Raw genomic sequence first — 4,671 nt, forward strand, 5'->3', positions numbered from 1 at the left:
CCATGGGACAGACAGCAGGGGGGCACACGGACTCTATACATGTCCCAGTCCTTCCATGGGACAGACAGCAGGGGGGCACACGGACTCTATACATGTCCCAGTCCTTCCATGGGACAGACAGCAGGGGGGCACAGGGACTCTATACATGTCCCAGTCCTCCCATGGGGCAGCAGGGCCTTAGGGAGCTGCTGTCTCGTGTACCTCATAAGCTTATGGAACACAGGCCAGAAACCTAATAATAACCCAATTCTAGAGAGTGTGAGCACTAGAAAGAGAAGCCCAGAGTGATGTGCGACAGACAGGGCTGGGGAGGGTGAGTCAGGGAAGGCTCTCTGGAGAGGGAGATGCTATCAGAAGTTTCCATAGACAGCAAGAACTGGAGTAAGGGCTTTCCAGGGCTGTGGAACAGCAAGTGTGGAGGAGCCGAGGGGGGACTTGAGCTCAGCTTGTCTGAGGACCAGTATAAAGATCTGAGTGGTTCATGAGGAGCCATGTCACCTTGCCCTGAGTCTCAGCCTGAGCTGCTGCTCTCTTTTCCAGGTAACTGGATATTGAGGGGTGTCTTAGACAGGGTTTCTATTCCTGAACAACATCATGACCAAGAAGCAAGTTGGGGAGGAAAGGGTTTATTTGGCTTACATTTCCATATTGCTGTTGATCACCAAAGGATGCAGGACTGGAACACAAGCAGGTCAGAAAGCAGGAGCTGATGCAGAAGCCATGGAGGGATGTTCTTTACTGGCTTGCTTCCCCTGGCTTGCTCAGTCCACTCTCTTATAGAACCCAAGACTACCAGCCCAGAGATGGCACCACCCACAAGGGAACCTCCCCCCTTGATCACTAATTGAGAAAATGCCTTACAGCTGGATCTCATGGAGGCATTTTCCCAACTGAAGCTCCTTTCTCTGTGATAACTCCAGCTGTGTCAAGTTGACACAAAGCTATCCAGTACAAGGGGTCCTTCAGGGCGCAGCTCAAACACCCACCCTTCAAGGCAGTCTCTTGCTCCCCAACCTTGTACCACCAGTGACTGAGTCTGTGGACTCCTGTCTTCCTCCACAGGAGAGGACGTGAGCTCCTTCTGGACCAGCCTCTGACTGGCTACCCTTGTTTCTACTTCTTGAGCCTCACTCGGGGCCTGACTGAGGGTAGATGCATGGTGACAGTTAGGTGACAGGTGACTTAAGTGTCCAGGGGTTGAGAGGACAGCAGCCCAGGAGGAATTCCTGGCAGAGGTGACTAGGACCTGGTCTCAAGGGGAGAAGCAGGCATAAAGGACTTTCTTCTGCCCAGGACTCAGAGAGAGGATGCCAGCATGGGCCAAGGACACTCTTAAAGCTCAAGGACACCAGGAGATAAAATTAGGAGAGAGTCACAGGTCCTTCTAATCTGTTTCCCTGTCTGGATATTAATGCCACTTTCATAAACCAAGTATAATCAGGGACAATTGGTGTTGCACAGGCCTGACCCAGGTCCCTCAGCATGAGAAGGACCCACCCAGCTGCTGAGTTCAACTCTGATAGCCTGTTCTTAGTATCTCAAACTGCAGTCTCTAAGATTGCACGGAACGAAAGCCAGCAGGCTCCAACTGGATGACCTTAGTTTCACCTACAGGTCTCAAAACAACACCCACAGGCTCCAAGACAACCTGCTTCCCTGCTGGGGAAACGCTGGTACCTGTAAGTTCCTCCAAAAGTGGCTCACCAAAGATTCCCAGGCTAGCCTGAAGTATGCGCGTTCAAGATTGTATTAGAAGCACTGAGAAGTCTGGGGTGAGGAGCCCTCATGGCAATGTGGAGTAGTGCCAAGGTCCACCCCAAACTGTGAGGATCCATTAGATTTTCCTATACCTCAGGAAATCACAAGAGAAAAAAAAAAGCATAATATATGCTGGCAAATCTACTTCTATTATTGTGCTCCAAAAAATAATCTCGATGCGTTTTTATGGAGGAAGGACCGTAAAGGTCCTAGGGTCCAGCCAAGCCCAAATGCTGCTTTGTTCACTGGAGAGATAGAAATGGGTGTTCAGGCCCAGAGAGCCTAAGGTTACACAATTCTGGGTGTCATAAGTGGGATTTGTATCCAGGACTAGCCGGCTTCTAAGGCTTAGCTCAATCCTTGGAATGTTTTCACAGGCTAACCTACGAAGTTTTGATTTGAGGTGATCCTCTTTGGGACCTCAGAGTTCTGAGTTCCAGTGGTCTAGGGCATGGCAGCTGTTCCTCTTATACCCAGAGCTAGGTTACCCCTTCGTGTCCCAGCACAGCATGCATGGAGAGCCAGGAGCAAGCCTTTTCCACCTTGGTAGCCCAGCTTATGACCCCAGGGTGGGGTGAGGTAGAGACTGGCCATCATGCAGGGCTCCCCACGCTGCAACCTACTGTGAGCTTGACCTGAATCAAAAAAAAAAAAAAAAATGCTAACTGGACAGAAAGTCACCCAGTTCTGGCCCATAGGTGCCATGCTGGGGAATGGCAGGAGACAGGCGCGCCCCAGTTCATATCTCAGCTTTCTCTCCTGCTTCCATGCTGCCCCACCTGTCTGCAAAAACAGCCTGAGTGAACTGAGGGGTCAGGGAGGGCCCTCTTCCTCAGAAAGCCAGTACTTGAGCCAGGGTGGCTGTCTCTCTGTACCCTGACAGGAGACAACCCCCTCTTGAGTGGCTGAATCCCACCATCTGGGCTCCATCCGGAGCCAAAGGCTGTCACTGGGCATTTCCTTTAAAGGTAAAGACATTTCTGCCTTCAAAGCTGGCAGAGCAGATGGAAATGAGGTAGTGTCAGAATGCGTGTCCCGGTCGAAGTTTCGGGGATACTGTGAAGTGACAGGGATGAAGGCTGGTGGGTGGCCCTTGGTACCCATAGACAGTGCACCCACAGATTTAACACCCTTGCACAGAAACTACTTGGGAGCAATAAAAAATAACAACATGATAAAAGCCGTAGGAATAAAATTACAGTTAACCAACTATTCATGCAGCATTTACACCACCCAAGACACTATAATTATCTAGAGATGGAACAAAAGGCTGCCAGATAGAACTGGCTAGCACCAAGCCAGCTTACAGCTCAGACCAAGCACTGGCCTGGCCACCAGGCTTTCACCCTCCTGCAAAGTTCCTGCATTAACTGCAAGTGAAGTCAGATGCAGGGGGGCAGGCCAGTAATGCTAACATACAGCAGGCTTCAGACGCAGGGGGGCAGGCCAGTAATGCTAACATACAGCAGGCTGTCCTGAGCTCAGTTCAAAAACCAAAACACAAACAATTGAACACAATAAAGCTTTCCTCTTAAAGTCATGACAGCGGGGCTAGAGAGATGACTCAGTGGTTCCCTAGGACCTGGGTTCAATTCCCAGCACCCACTTGGCAGTTCACAACTGTAATACATTATTTAAAAGGGAAATGGGCATGTCATTAAGAATGCAGGATCTCAAGTGGGGTAGTCATGTGGGATGCCCATTGTCTGTCTGTTCTGGGGCCTGCCTGCCTCTGGCTCCAGTCTGCAGACAGGGCAAGACGAGAAGCATGGGGGCAGAGAGGATGCTGTGAGGGCCAGGACAGGATGGGGCCAGACACCCGTGGCCGTGGCCTTGGAGGGCAGTTACTGTTGGGGGGGGGGGAGTTACAGGGTTGAGAAGAGCTCTAAGCGGGCTGGCCAGGAACTGGTTTTCAGCTGCCCATACACATCAGACATCCCACGAGGACTGTCTGAGGTATCAGTTTGGGATTCTTGGGCACTCTAGCCTGGTACCTTGGGAGCGCGGAGTGGGGGTGAGGAGTCAGTTAGATCCACTGCCAGGCCAGTGTGGCCTCTGACTGAGTACCCTGAGTGCCTGTGTCTCTCCGTGGCCAGTCCCACATCCAACATGGTTGTGACCATGCCTCTGTCCTCTGGTCAGGCGTGGTGGCAGTTCACAGAAGGAGCAGAAGGCTGAACTCACTTTTATCTCCCTTTAGAAGGTGCCATATCCCCTCATATTAGCCAGACCACTGATACTGACGGAGTTAGCCAAGTTGGTTCAACTGTCAGGGCAGATGCCAAATCAAACTAACTCCAGTGAAAAATGAAAGAGGCTTTGCCCAGCTATGTCAGAGTTCGGTGGGTTACCCTCTAGGACCCCTGCCCTGAAAGGCACACTTGGAGAAGGACTCTGATTGGTTGTTCTTGGGCCATGTGTCAATTCCCTAACCCAATCATATTGGCTGGGGACCGAGTATATAAATCAGGAAGCCTGAGGAGTCCTAGCAATGTCAAGAAGCCCAACCCTGTAGCTCCCTCCCTCCCCACCCCACCCCCAGGAACTGGCCTTTTCCTGATAGCCTGGGAACCCTCCCCCCCACACCTCATGCTTTGCTCCAGCACCATCCCCCTCTGTGTCCACCCCTAACTGTGAGCTCCCCCGGGCTACCAGCTCCACACTTCTGCATCTTGGCTGGCATTAAAGCAACCAGCCTGGGCACAGTACAAGGCTGTCTGTACCTGCCTCTGCTCCAAGGGTCTCCACTGCTTATCCCCTCCTTCCTCCTCCCTCCCTCTGTCTTCCCTCCTCTCTTCCTTCCTCCCCTCCCCTCCCCCTTACTCCCTAGTCCTCCATTAGAGATCCAGTGGTACTTCACAAAGTGGCAGGGCTGTTTTAGGTGTCCACCACCCCCACGCCACCCCGACCTCC

This window comes from Mus pahari, chromosome 21 (genome assembly GCF_900095145.1).
Source record: "Mus pahari chromosome 21, PAHARI_EIJ_v1.1, whole genome shotgun sequence".
Classification (NCBI taxonomy): Eukaryota; Metazoa; Chordata; class Mammalia; order Rodentia; family Muridae; genus Mus; species Mus pahari.